Source organism: Podarcis gaigeae, assembly GCF_964106915.1.
Source record: "Podarcis gaigeae genome assembly, chromosome: 10".
Classification (NCBI taxonomy): domain Eukaryota; kingdom Metazoa; phylum Chordata; class Lepidosauria; order Squamata; family Lacertidae; genus Podarcis; species Podarcis gaigeae.
Genome location: NC_139686.1, coordinates 2,986,044 through 3,000,838, shown reverse-complemented (window position 1 = coordinate 3,000,838; position 14,795 = coordinate 2,986,044). Strand labels below are relative to the sequence as shown.

Here is a 14,795-nt window from a genome sequence, read left to right as displayed (position 1 = left end):
TAAAACCTTCCGACCAAATCCCAGGATTCAGTTTGCACAGCATCATCCATACATCATTGCTACATCACTAAAATGTCAGAAAGGGGAGGGTTACACAAGATTAGCATAGGCAGATATGTCGGGGCAACACCCAAGTATAAGATTAGCAGAGGCAAACATGTCTCTCTTTTTTTTAATAGATTTTAAGGTTTTAAAGGTTACAGAAAGAAAAATAGAAGAAACACTGAGTTAAACGAAAAACAGAAACAAAACAATGCATAAAAACAAACAACAAAAAATACAGACAATTTTTTAAAAAACAAATCAAACCTTTACGTAACTTTCTTTCCTTTGCTTATTTCCTTGACCTCCTCACACCTTCCTTTTTTGTATTCCAGTTCAATTAGATATTTCAGCAAATCCTTTCCATCTTTGTTTTTATCCTAATAATTTATCTTGATATACTATAATTTTACATTCTCTTCTTTCGCTAATTAACAATCCATTTTTACTTAGTCCTTTATAACATTTCTGCTAAAACCACATAACTTCATTCCAACATCCTTCTATCATTCCTTAATTTTACAATGTTTCTGTAAATAAACTTTAAATTTCTTCCAATCTTCTTCCACCGACTCTTCTCCCTGGTCAGTGGCGTAGCGTGGGGGGTGCAGGGGGGGCCGGCCGCACCGGGCGCAACATCTGGGGTTAGGGCAAATCCACGGGTTAGGGGGCGCAAATCCGTGGGTTAGGGGGGCGCAAATTACTTGCCTTGCCCCGGGTGCTGACAACCCACGCTACGCCACTGTCCCTGGTCTCGGTTCTGCCAGTCATTTCCGCCAGTTCCATGTAGTCCATCACCTTCATCTGCCATTCTTCCCAGGTGGGTAGATCTTGTGTCTTCCAGTACTTTGCAATAAGTATTCTTGCTGCTGTTGTGCAGAGGCAAACATGTCTCAAGTACCCACCACCCAAAAGGACAACAGAACTTCCTTTGCATGTCTGCAGCCTGAGACAAGTCTGGTGATGAGATTTGGCTTCCCTTGGCTAACAGTGAGCCCAGCAATTGTCACCTCTGGGCATTTCCTGGGGTAGGAGGCGTGTCTACACATCTTCACCCTTGGGGAGGTGGTCTGGTTTCTGTGTGTTGCCACTGTGCCGTGCTCTTGGAGTCACAGGACTCTGTTTGGCATTCCAGGGGCATTCCAGACTGTTGGAAGTCTCACGGAAGACAGGAGGCGGATGTGACTTTAGTGGTTTCCTGTTCCTTTGCTTTTCAGTTTCTCTCTGCATTCACAGAGAGAGCACGTATATTTCTTTTCTGTCTGCGTAGTTAGAAACAAAACTCTTTAGCAATGTAGCTAATAAACTTCTCGTCCTTCCCTGCGTGCTGGACACTCTGCTGAATGGGGAGTGTGCCTGGAGCCTCATCAAAGGCTCAGGTCATTAATCATCATCGGAGGAGCTCCGTTGAACCCAAGTCCGACAGGTGGCAGGAAAAAAGAGTCCCTTTTCCAAGGACAAAATAGCATTGGAATGGAGGGAACTGGCAAAGGAGTTGATTTTATATGATTTTTTAAAGCTAGGTATCTTCCCTGAACTGTCAAGCCAAAAGGATACATTCAGACATAATATTTGTAACATTTAACAACTTTAAAGATGTGCCCCACCCCGCCTTGTAATTTCTGTAACAAATACCTTCCTGAGATTTTTTTTCTTTTGGGGTGTGTGTCACAGTTCAGCTTCATTCAGAAGAAAACATTGCTAAAGGAGGGGAAATATAAAATGCACATTGAAAACAGCATAATCAGCAAGAGAATTAAATATTATCATAATCCTAGAACACAGACTATATCTTGCTTTTCACCACTTCTGGGTCTTAAAGCAGCTTCCCCCTTTCCTCACAGCCTCAGCCCCTCTTGGCCGAGATAGAGACAATAAAATACTTAAGACATACACAGAGCTGGGAGCCGGTTATTGCGGGGGGGGGTTCCCCCCCCCTCTCACACACACACACAGGCGGCCCTCCCGCCCCAGCTCCCCTGGCTAAGCTGGAAACACGAGTCTCAATGCAAAGCACACAAAAAGAAAGCTCCCCCCCCCCAAATGTGCAATTTAATTGCTAGCAAAACACACAGAGCATCCCTCCCCCTTTTGCCTGAGACACACACAGAGCCACAGCCCACGGCTCCCTCCATTTCAAGGAATGGGGGTCCCGCACAGCCCTCAGGGCACCTCAGCATCCCATAGATTGCTTTCCTCCGGTGGGGAGGGGGAACTATTTTGCTTGCTGAGGGCAGGAGTCACAATCCTGTCACATTGCGGGGTGTCAGGCTTTTAGGCAAGGGGGTGAGGCTTGGGTGGGCCCGTCCTGTTCACAGTGAATTCTCAGTCCTTTGGGGTTCATCGCTCCACCACAACCCCACTTTCCCACACCTTTTTAACTACCCTCTTCCCCAAAGCACCACAACAGTATTCACACATCCCCCTAGCTGCAAGGCTTCCTTGCGCTTCGCCTTGGAAAGTATCAGGATTCAACCCACCATCCCGATGGATTTCTGTCTTGACTGCCCCTCCCCCCCTTCCTGGATTTAACAGCAGCAATACCTAAAACACGGACGGATCTAAGCTCGTGGCGTGGGGTGGGGGAGGGAAGGATTTTGCAATATAAACATTGTGTGTGTGGGGGGGGTCCCCACTTTGCAAGTGGATTGCCGGGATCAGCCCCTCCCCCATTCTCCTGATTCTCAGGAGGAAGAGGGGAGGGGGTGAAACTTTCCTCTCCTCCCCGCCCCCCAAATTCCACCCTCCCGGCACATCCTTCCCAGACCCCGCCTCCGCAAAGCCCAAATCCCCTCCCCAATATGTTGCTCCTCTTCCTCGCTATCCGGCTTCTGCTTCGGGAAAGTGTAGGGGGGGTGAGCCCCCTCCCAACCTGCCTGCTTCTCCCGCAAGTGGAGCTTCTGCGCCGGATTGCTGCTCTGCGCCGTAGCTCTAGGGGCGCGCGCTTTCGGAAAGGGAAGGAGGGGCGGCAGGTAAATCCCCCCACCCCACCCACGTGGATGTTGCAGGAAAGGAAAGGAGAATCGGGAGCGAGGACAAAGAGGTAAAGGGCTCGCGGGGGAGGGAGGGGGAGAAAAGGACCCAGAGACCCCCGCCAGCTCCCCAAAGCGCCTTTCGTGGATCTGGATCCCTGCACGCGTACAATGAAGGAGGTTTTCCTTGGACCCTTAGGAAGCCCACCCAGGGGATCCCACGAAGCCCCCTCGCCCCATTTGCCCGCGCAGGCATCCCTGGGACTCTGTGGGTTCCGCGCGGAAAGAGGTGGGCCATGAAAGGGTTAAGGGGCGTTAGGGACGCCTGGATAGTGACCCCCCTGTCCTCCCCTGTTCGTCTTGGGTGGGGGGCCCTCCGGAGGGAGAGATGGGGGCGCAGGGCGTGGGGTAAGCCACGCCAAGGGGGGGCCTCTGGGTTCAGTGGAGACTCTGGGACAGAGGGAGGGAGTCGAGGAAGTGGGGAGGGGGAGCATCCCTGCGGCAGGGAAGGGCAGAATTGGGGGGGGGGAGAGATAGGAAACCAGTCTTTGGGGAGACTTATCCATAGTGGCTCCTGTGGGGAATCTCCGGAGGGGCTGCCTTGGCTTCTCCCTCCCACCCAGGAATCGGCCACCCCTTCAAGGCAGCCAGAGGGATCCCTGGAAAGTGGGGGGTCGTGTCCCCCCACCCCTTCCTTCCTGCAACCTCTATCATCTTCCCACCCCATAAGCCCCTGCCCTGTCCAGACTGTTGCAGGAATCTATGTATAGGTTGGGGGTGGTTGCCCCTCCAGCAGATATCATGCACATGCAGCCCACTACCAAAATCAGCACCATCACTTTTGTGATTTGTTCCCACACAGCACTTCATCACAGTTTCTTCCTATCTATTCAAAGGACCTCTGCTGCACGATACCAAATGTATGAATTCACTGATAAATGTCTCTATGTACTGGCTCACTGGGGTAACTTCAGAAATTCCTATAGACATGTGAGCTCAGCTACTCAGCAGCCCCTCTGCCTGAGTGATAATCCCTGGCATCCTGATACCTGAGTGCCAGACAGGTAGCCATTCCACAAAGAACCAACCCAGATGAAGACAAAAGGCTTGGATTAACTTGGCTGGGAAACAGGTCAGGAAGGACAATGGATGGCCAGCCGGGGGTGGGGCAAAGGCCAAAGAAAGGAGGCCGACCCCTTTGTCCAAGCCTCTTTTGGTTTTCTTCCTTCCAGGATCAGGATCCTCAGGAGCGTGTCCTGGCGGCCAGATTAAGGTAAGTTCTGGCCTGATTGGAAGGGGCATGGCCCCTCCGCCAGGCTAGGCCACAATTTTGTGGCTTTTCTTTCTGGGCGGGCGCCCAGCTAGGATGCAGGGGCAACCTTTTTGTTTTGTGGTAGCGGGGGGGAATAGCTATCCACCACCCTCTAGCTGTAGGCCGCATGCCGGCCATTTCCCTTCTTGGCGGGGGGGGGGGGGGAATAAATCAGGCCACATGGCGGTCATGTTTGTTTACACTTCCTCCACCCTTGTTCCACTCTGGCTACTGACGCACTTCTGCTCCTAGAAGGGAAATGTAAATATCTCTTTTCTTTCACCTGATAGATGTTTGGTGGTGGGCAAGGGGAACCATGGGGCAGGGTCTAGGACGCTCAGATTACAGCCACCAGACCTCCCCTTTCATAATGTATTTTGGAAACTGTAACATTGGGATTAGCAGCTAATAAAATTTTGGGTTCTCTTTTGTACGGGGCTTCCATCTTGTTTCACCTGGTGGCAGGTGGGAGTCCTGTCGCGACCGTCTTCAATAAATACCAAGCCTACTGGCTGCTGTTTTGCTCTGGTATTCCTGGCTGGTGTCCTTGTTTTTTCTCCAGGGGGCCCCTCAGATTTCTCCATTAGCAAGACGCACCTTCCTTCCTGCAAGCTTCACCCGCTTCCCACCCCATAAGCTCCTGCCCTGTCCAGATAATAATAATAATAATAATAATAATAATAATAATAATAATTTATATCTCACCATTCCCCGGGTGAAGCCGGGCTCATGATCAATTAATTAAAATGCATTCTAAAAGCAATTCATTCTAATATAAAATTAAAATTAAATTAATGGCAGATACAGCAATTCTGCCTGGTCCAACCATTGTTCCCCCTGGAGAGGAGAGGAAATCCCAAGAGGAAGAGAGGAGGGGGGAGGCCTTCTCAGAAGCGGCTCTTTGTTTCCGCAATCCCACCCAGGATGCAGCCAGAAACCTTTTCCTCTCTCTCAGGCTTCCATCTTTAAGCGTCTCTTCTCTGCATGGTTCATTGAGGATGCAGAAGATGTACACCTGTCATCAGAAACAGGGGTGCAGAGTCCATGGAATGGCTCTCAGGATTGATATAGAAGCTGCATCTCAAAGGCATTTTTGTTCCTCTAACTTTTTGTAGGCAGTGTCAGACTGACAGACAAGCTGAGATACAATCCATCAAAATTCATTGACAGTGGCTGCGTGAATCTTTCCAGTCAAAGGACCCATTTTCATGATAGACAGCCCCGTGGCTGGAGGCTCAACACCCAGGGTGTGCCTATACAGGCCAAAGACTGCCAGCATTAGCACAGGTGACGTGTGTGACCCCCCCCCCATCGACAGGCTGTGTGTAAATGAGAGTTTGTGGGTGGGATTATTGTTTATGGCAACTGTGTTGCTCCCACAAGGCAGCAACCAAGGGGTCAGAACACTCCTCTCCCAAGACCACCTTCTGAACAAGGCCCAGGAGGAAGGAGGGGAACCACTGCATAGCAGGCCCCCCAGCTCCCCTAGAGGGCCCAGAAGGATACCATGGTCGACGGTCTCCAAAGCCGCTTAGAGATCCAGCAGAACCAGGAAACAGTTTTCCCCTCGGACTCTAGCACATCGGAGATCATCATCCAGCACAACCAGTGCAGTTTCAGTCCCATGATGAGGCCTGAATCCCAATTGGAAGGATAATGGTGGAAGAAGCTTTCCTGCTGTTGCAGGAACCCCCCTCCCCAGTCATTCAGTTTGTACTTACACGACACACACAACATACACGACATTTTTCTTATAAATTTATAGTAAATCAACTGTACATCAGATTTACCGTATTTTCCCCTCTATAACACGCAGCTTTTTTCTCCTAAAAAGTTAGGGGAAATGTCCATGCGTGTTATTGAGCGAATGTGTGGTCCCTGGAGCCGACTGGCCCGAGTGCATCTGGCTTTTGGATGGGGTCCGGCAGGCTTCCGCTGCGCCCCACTGGACTCCGGTGGATAGCTCTCCGTCAGTTCCCTGTAGCAGAGTCGTCGCAGTGGTAGAAACTATTGCAATGTGTGTGTAATTTCTTCATTAACACTGGACCTGCACCCCCAAAAGCTCCAGGCACAAGACTTTCATTAGCTTTGAAGGGGCCATCGGATACTTGGTGATCTTTTCTTCAAAAGACAAATATTCTGAATACTTTTTATTTGATGTATGATATAAACAACATTTCTGTTTTACATATTCTACATTGGAGAGATTTTGATACACAGGTCTGAGTTCATCGCTCCCCCTGAAACTGCTGTGTTAGCAGTCCTGCCAGCCTGGACAGTGTGTTTGGGGGTCCTGGGCTGCCTAGACAACAAGACCCCCTTCTCAGCCTGGCTTATATGATCTCAAGAGCAGTATGTTAGGCACCAGCTTGGCTGCAGGAGTGGCTGGAAGGAGGTGGGCAGGACACCATCCAACCATCTTAGAGAGTCCACTCTGGATTTGTGTTGGTTTTCCTCCATAGCTTTTCTTCTCCTGAAGATAACTCAAGAGGAAGCGAAGGAGTGCACCAAAGTATTACGACTAGAGTTTTCCATCTCAGGGAGCTCCCTTCCCCGGTAGACGAGCCCCATCTGCCCTTCCCTTTCCTCTGCAGAATGGGCAGAATCTGCCTTCTTGAGTGTGGGATTCACTGTTCTTCTCATCCTCTCCATCCACCAGGGCCTTTCTTCACCGGCAGCAGAATTCCCCAACCCACCAAGAATTTGAGACCCATCAGGTATCCTCACCTGGTTTAGCCGGTCGGTTGAAGCTGTTCCTGGGATTGTGGCCTGTATTGCATCCTGAAAGCTTCTGGAAGCCACAGGTGAGAGCTGAGTGCAGGGTGGGGACCAATGGTGGATAAATTACCCCATAAGGTGCATGACATTTCCCCCACCAAAGGAACTACCACTCCCCTAACACCCCATGACATCGTATGATTATGATCTTTAAGACAGAACAGGAATAAATTCATGTCCCCAGAAATAACACAACTTCAAGCCATTAGTGAATAAGTACTACATTTTCAAGATACTACACATTCCACTAAGTACAGTTTATCTATTTGCCTTGAATATCCTGCTTTTCGGTGTCGTTTTAGGATAGTTCTGCATCAGAAGACGGGCACAAGATCAGACAGCACATCATTCTTTAAAAAATCAAGCTGCTTTATTAACATTGATTGAAGATTTTGAAAGTTGCTCATAAATTACTATCATTTGACATTGCAACTTCACTTGGGAACATGGGTAGGAGGTGAGGGAATGTAGGAGACGTTGAAATAGGAGAAGGTGCAAATGGAGCTTGATGTGTTCTCTTTCCCTTTGTTCTCTTCCTTGAAACCAAAATAGGATTTCCTTTCCTCCCACTCTGAAGAAGGAGATGGAGAAGACAGTCAGAACTCCAGGGGATGGGGCACAATTCCCCCCCATTAGGGATAGAAATTAAAATGTGTGAAATGCGGAATATGCTTCATTGAATGAGCACACATAGTTCACATCAACGACGTCCAGCAGAGGAGAAACCGTTTAAAGGTATGGAGTGTGGGAAACGTTTCACTGATAGTGGAAAACTTAGAATAAATCAGCGGACTCACATGGGCAGAAAAGGACTGCAATGCAGGGAGTGTGGGAAGAACTTCAGTCAACATGGACACTTAAGATTACATCAACGGACTCACACAAGGGAAAAAACTTTTAAATGTCTGGATTGTGGAAAGAGCTTCTATCGGAGTGATAAACTTAGGAGACATCAACGGATTCACATGGGGGAGATACTTATCGCTAAGAACTGGAAAACTCAAGATTTACCCACACTGGAAGAATGGCAGATGCAGCTGATGGACTATATGCAATTGGCGGAAATGACCGGCAGAATCCGAGACTTGGGAGAAGAAAAGATTGAAGAAGACTGGAGGAAATTTAAGATTTATTTACAAAAATATTGTAATTTGGTGGAATGTTAAGAAGGGTGCTTGATTACAAAAAATTGGCCATCACTAATTTGGATTTGAATTGGAAGATAAGTGAGATTTTAGAAAACAAAAATTGCTGAAGAATTGTTATGTTTCATTTAAAAGAGCGACTATAAATTACATGATAATTTGCTTGGAAAAATGTATTTACAATGTAAGTGTGAACGGGAAACGTGAGGAAGTCCAAAAAGGTTTGAAAATTTGTTAAGACAAAAGGATTGTTGTTTATTATTTTTGTATTTTTTATAAAAAACCCTAATAAATATCTTTATAAAAAAAAAAAAAAAAAAGAGAAACCATTTAAATGCATGCAGTGTGGAAAGAGCTTCAGTCAGAATGGAAACCTTAGAACACATCAACGGACTCACACAGGGGAAAAACCATATAAATGCATGGAGTGCAGAAAGAGCTTCTATCGGAGTGATAAACTTAGAACACATCAACAGACTCACACAGGGGAGAAACCATATTATTGTATGGAGTGCGGAAAGAGCTTTACTGATAATGGAACCCTTAGAACACATCAACGGACTCACACGGGAGAAACCATTTAAATGCATGGAGTGTGGAAAGAGCTTCAGTCAGAGTGGACACCTCAATATACATCTACAGACTCACACAGGGGAGAAACCATATAAATGTATGGAGTGCGGAAAGAGCTTTAAGGATAATGGAACACTTAGAAGACATCAACAGACTCACATGGGGGAGAAATCATTTAAATGCATGGAGTGCGGAAAGAGCTTCTATCGGAGTGATAAACTTAGAACACATCAACAGACTCACACAGGGGAGAAACCATATTATTGTATGGAGTGCGGAAAGAGCTTTACTGATAGTGGAACCCTTAGAGCACATCAACGGAGTCACACAGGGGGGAAACCATTTAAATGCATGGAGTGTGGAAAGTGCTTCAGTCGGAGTGGACACCTCAATATACATCTACAGACTCACACAGGGGAGAAACCATATAAATGTATGGAGTGTGGAAAGAGCTTTAGTGATAATGGAAATCTTAGAAAGCATCAACGGACTCACACGGGGGAGAAACCATTTAAATGCATGGAGTGTGGAAAGTGCTTCAGTCAGAATGGAAACCTTAGAACACATCAACGGACTCACACAGGGGAGAAACCATACAAATGTATAGAGTGCGGAAAGAGCTTCAGTCAGAATGGAGAACTTAAATTGCACCAGCGTATTCACACAGGGGAGAAACCATATAAATGTTTGGAGTGCGGAGAGAGCTTTACTGAAAATGGAAAACTTAGAAGACATCAACGGACTCACACAGGAGAGAAACCATTTAAATGCCTAGAGTGCGGAAAGAGCTTCAGTCGGAGTGGACACCTTAGAAAACATTGGCAGACACATGACAGAGAAATTGTTTAAATGTATGGCGTGTGGTAGGAGCTGCAGTCAGAGTAGAACCCTTGATTTATGTCAAGAAACTCACACAAATGACAAACCTTGTAAATATCAGGAAAGTTGATAGAGGTTCAGTCCTAGTGGAAAATTCTAAATCAACAGACTCATGGACAGGAAGAACTTTAGGAGTTGAAACCCTACAAACCATCAACAAACTCAAAGAGGAGAAGCAGCTTAAATGAAAAGATTGCAAAAAGTGCTTTTTTTACAATAGAGTGTTTAAGGAAAATGCAGGGACTCTCACATGGAAGAACCCATTTAGATGTATGGAGTGTGGGACGTCTTCCTCTCGGAGTCCACTCTTTTCTTCACAGAAATGAACTCAGCAGGAAATCAGTCATTAACACATGTTGTGTATGCGAAGTTCTGGAATTTATGTGTAAAACTGTATAGTAATGAAATATTGAAGGCAATGTCAAACAATGTGATTATAATCTAAGATGTAAAGTACCTTTTGATAGAGAAGGGGTGAGGGTTTATCTGGATTTCTGGTGGTCAGTGAGGATTACGGCTGGGCGATATATTGTACAAACTGGTTTCTAGACCACATCGTGATAACCTTCCAAAAACAACTGATATGGCAACACCCCACAGATCACAGTGTCGGGGATGCTCATTTGCCTGGAAGCAGGCGGCAGAAAGCTTTGCTTCGTGAAGCCCCAGCAGATGCCGAGTTGCTGACTTCCCTCCAAAACCACATGAAGGGAAACACACCTCCATTGCCCTGTGTCCTTCCAGCCTCTTTCCTCCCTTGCTCCCTTCTGCCGGTTTGTGTGCCTGACTTAGATATCCTGTGTGCTGTATTTCTTTACGGCTGAAACTGGATTTGCTCTCAGAAGCAAAGTTTTGTGTATCACTGGGGGCCCAGGGAGAACTGTATGCTTTGAAAACTCAGTAAACTATTACTGAAGAAGTCCTGCTGCCTCTGTGTGTGTTTTTGACCTCAGTGTGGGAATTGCTCTACACATGGCCCCTACCCTGCCGATACTTGGCTCATGCCCTGGTGTTGCTGTACTCAAGCATGCAAGATGGGTGCATCTGTGTGTGACTTGCTTTTGCACCAAACTCTCTCACCCCCACCACCACATGATCTCCGAACACTGCTTCTTCACTAGAACTTCTCGCTGCCTCCTACGTGTTCTGAAGAAAACTTAAATTACTGTAATTTAATGGGAGATTTCCCCCATGCCTTATTGCAAGAGGGGGAAGGAGGGGCTGCAGGTACCAGGGAAGTCTCCTGGGGGGCCCATCTTCCCTCATGAACCCCATGGGGCAACCCCAGAGCTCCTGCTTATTCTGGGGTTTGGGGAAGATAGTATTTTTCCATAGTCCCAGAAGTTATCAATTTTCCTGCCAGAGGACCAGTGTGCATATTATTATCATACTTATTGTACTGTTGTTGCTGCTGCTGCTGTCATGGACTGACTGGGTGAAAGGGGGGGGAGGCACCAGCTGGCGGACCCCCAAGGGAAGAAGGCTCGGATTCCGGGTGTTGTATGCCCCCAAAGGCTATCAAGTCTCCTAGGTCTGACCAATAAAAGGTTAATTTTGTGTTTTGGGGGGGGGGGAGAATCCAGGTGCGAGGCTGCTCAGCCACCCAGCTCATCGGGCAGAGTCCGTCGGTCCCTGCGGAATAAAGGAAGGAGTCCAGCCACCAACCGGAGCAAATAGCTGTAGATCAAAGTTTATTGCGCAACAGGTCCAAAGAGGAATTGAACCCCGAGGATGGGGTGACAAGGACTTTTAAAAGTTTCTATCTTATCCCAGCATACAGTTCATGGAGGATCATTGCTACATCAGAAAAGGGGAGGGTTATACATGATTCATATGCCTGTTGCCTTTGTCCATGGAGTTTTCTTGGCAGGGATACTGGAGTGGCTTGCCGGTTCCTCCTCCAGGTGGATCACGTTTGGTCAAAACTCTCCACTATGACCTGTTCGTCTTGGGTGGCCCTGCACGGCATAGCTCATAGCTTCTCTGAGTTATTGAAGCCCCTTTGCCACGGCAAGGCTGCTTCTTGGGAGAAAAGCAATGACAAACCTAGACAGCATCTTAAAAAGCAGAGACGTCACTTTGCCAACAAAGGTCCATATAGTTAAAGCTCTGGTTTTCCCAGTCGTGATGTATGGAAGTGAGCGCTGGACCACAAAGAAGGCTGATCGCCAAAGAATGGATGCTTTTGAATTCTGGTGCTGGAGGAGACTCTTGAGAGTCCCATGGACTGCAAGAAGATCAAACGCATCTATTCATAGAATCCTAGAGATGGAAGAGACCACAAGGGCCATCGAGTCCAACCCCCTGCCAAGCAGGAAACACCATCAGAGCACTCCTGACATACGGTTGTCAAGCCTCTGCTTAAAGACCTCCAAAGAAGGAGACTCCACCACACTCCTTGGCAGCAAATTCCACTGTCGAACAGCTCTTACTGTCAGGAAGTTCTTCCTAATGTTTAGGTGGAATCTTCTTTCTTGTAGTTTGGAACCATTGCTCCGTGCCCGCTTCTCTTGGAGCAGCAGAAAACAACCTTTCTCCCTCCTTCATGTGACATCCTTTTATATATTTGAACATGGCTATCATATCACCCCTTAACCTCCTCTTCTCCAGGCTAAACATGCCCAGCTCCCTTAGCCGTTCCTCATAAGGCATTGTTTCCAGCCCTTTGACCATTTTGGTTGCCCTCCTCTGGACACGTTCCAGTTTGTCAGTGTCCTTCTTGAACTGTGGTGCCCAGAACTGGACACAGTACTCCAGGTGAGGTCTGACGAGAGCAGAATACAGTGGCACTATTACTTCCCTTGATCTAGATGCTATACTCCTATTGATGCAGCCCAGAATTGCATTGGCTTTTTAGCTGCCGCGTCACACTGTTGGCTCATGTCAAGTTTGTGGTCAACCAAGACTCCTAGATCCTTTTCACATATTCTGCTCTCAAGCCAGGTGTCACCCATCTTGTATTTGTGCCTCTCATTTTTTTTGCCCAAGTGCAATACTTTACATTTCTCCCTCTTAAAATTCATCTTGTTTGTTTTGGCCCAGTTCTCTAATCTGTCAAGGTCGTTTTGAAGTGTGATCCTGTCCTCTGGGGTGTTAGCCACCCCTCCCAGTTTGGTGTCATCTGCAAATTTGATCAGGATGCCCTTGAGTCCATCATCCAAGTCGTTCTTAAGGAAATTAGCCCTGGGTCCTCACTGGAAGGACAGATCTTGAAAAGATTAAAAAATAAATCAATTTGTGGCCGACCTGATGAAGCGTTGCTTCCTGTGGTTAGCCCCGCTGGAACTCCAGTTCTTTCCAGACCCTGGGGTCACTAGAGGACTGGTGGCTCCTCCTGGCTAATGGCCTGGTGCGCGCTGGATCACCAGTCCTTCCTTGCCCCCCCTCTGAATCTGGGCAACTGAAGGTCCCATCTGGGGTGCCATCTGTTGTAAACAAAAGCTGCCCTTCTTCCCTTATGGGGGACACAAGAGTATTGCTTCTCAGTATTCTCTGGTGTGCTCCCCTCACACGCAGAAAAGGAGGAGGACCCATAACAAAGGTGTTGCCTGCCTTTATAGAGACATTTTAAATTCCCTGCCCTGGAGCTCCAGACCACCCCTCCATACATCACACATACATCACAGAAGGGGTGTAACCCAAGACCACCCTCCACATACATCATACCTGCATCACAGAAAAGGTGGTCTGCAACAGAAATTTGAATGTTGTTATTTTTCCTGCCTGCCATGTTCTCTGATAATGCGTTATTTGATTCCCTTTCCTGGCAGTATGCCCATTCCTTTGAGATGGTGATTTCCCAATTCCTGAGACAATGGGAAGGTTCCCTCACCCCCTCCCTCCTTGCAGAGAAAAAGTTTGGTCATGATACGGAAGGGGGGGGCATGTCTTCTTTACCTTCTTCTTTGCTACAATATATCCATTTATTTCCAATTGTCAATGTCAAAAGGGACTAAAATCTATAAAATTCATAGAAAATCAACGTGCCAGTTTGCTCAATTTCTCTAGGACTCCATCACACCTCCCCTGTCCAGCATAATCCCTCAAGCAAGGTGTTAAGACCCTAATCCTGGTCAAATCGCTCTGATCAGCCTTTCCTCCAGACAATGTCAGGTGGCAGACTATGCATATTTGGGACCACTGTTTCCTCATCCCCAGGAAGTGTTTACCTGTGCATATCTCCAGCTCTGCATATTCCCCCCTCCCTCCTCCATATGTTAATCTGTGTAACCCAACCTCCCTTTAATATATTCATGATGTAATCTGTGTAACCAAACCTCTCTTTAATGTATTCATGACGTGTTTTGCACTGTATTCTGGGACATGGAGGGAGTTTCAAAAACTCATGTCACCCCTTTCTCACTGTTGAATCTCGCCTTGAACCTGTTGCGCAATAAACTTGGATCTTCTGCAGTTTGCTCCTGTCTACGGCTGAGCTCATTTTTCCTCCGCAGGGACCCACGGACTTAGTCCGATGAGCTGGGTGGCAGAGCAGCCTCGCACCCAGATTTTAGCCGTAACAGTCAGTTTGGGAGTCTAAATGGTTTCAGGACTGTCTTCCTGAGCTGCTCCAGACATGTGGTCCACATATCTATGAATGTGCTTGCTTGGTACATTTATGAACATTTATTATATATATTGTCAGAGCTGCCTCTATGTCCCAGCTCGCAGAGGACCAACGCCTGGTTGATGTAATGTACAAAAGTCTTTATTGAAGTTTAGTTTCCATTCCAACGCCAGAGCTTGCAGCCCTACGTCTTAACCTTAGATCGGCGAAGTCCCCTCTGGATCTCCACCCCTTCCGCACCAGTTTAAGATCCTAGCCCTGCTCCACCTCCTGCGCTGTTCTTTCCTCCTCTGGGTCCTTCTGCCCACCGGGGTTTCCTCCTTCCTGGATTCCTCTGACGCTGACCCCCCTGAGTCTTGCCCCTCCTTCCGGCGGGCTTTAGGACCTGGCTCCCTATCCGGGCTACCTGCTGTGCCGCTCGCCTGTACATTTGAACTTGGCGCGCGCGCCCAGCCGGTAACCTTCCTTCTGACCGTTTCCCCGCTCCCCGATGTAGGCGTGGTCAATCCTGACTCATCTCCTCTCGC

The 14,795-nt window shown here is 47.6% G+C and overlaps 3 protein-coding genes across 4 annotated transcripts in view; all 3 read left to right on the top strand.

Annotated features, from left to right (window-relative positions):
• Positions 1 to 14,795, top strand: part of LOC310826027 (uncharacterized protein) — a 179,230-nt gene that overhangs the window by 128,066 nt on the left and 36,369 nt on the right. The gene's annotated exons all lie outside the window — the stretch shown is intronic.
• Positions 1 to 14,795, top strand: part of LOC310825819 (uncharacterized protein) — a gene marked incomplete at its 5' end in the record, with an annotated part of 35,816 nt that overhangs the window by 7,631 nt on the left and 13,390 nt on the right. The gene's annotated exons all lie outside the window — the stretch shown is intronic.
• LOC310825817 (uncharacterized protein) overlaps positions 2,751 to 14,795 on the top strand; it is a 48,414-nt gene continuing 36,369 nt past the window's right edge. Inside the window, exons 1-3 of the mRNA XM_083699638.1 lie at positions 2,751 to 3,085; positions 4,247 to 4,287; positions 6,986 to 7,130. The gene's annotated coding sequence lies outside the window, so the exon portion shown is untranslated. The remainder of the gene's footprint in view (positions 3,086 to 4,246; positions 4,288 to 6,985; positions 7,131 to 14,795) is intronic.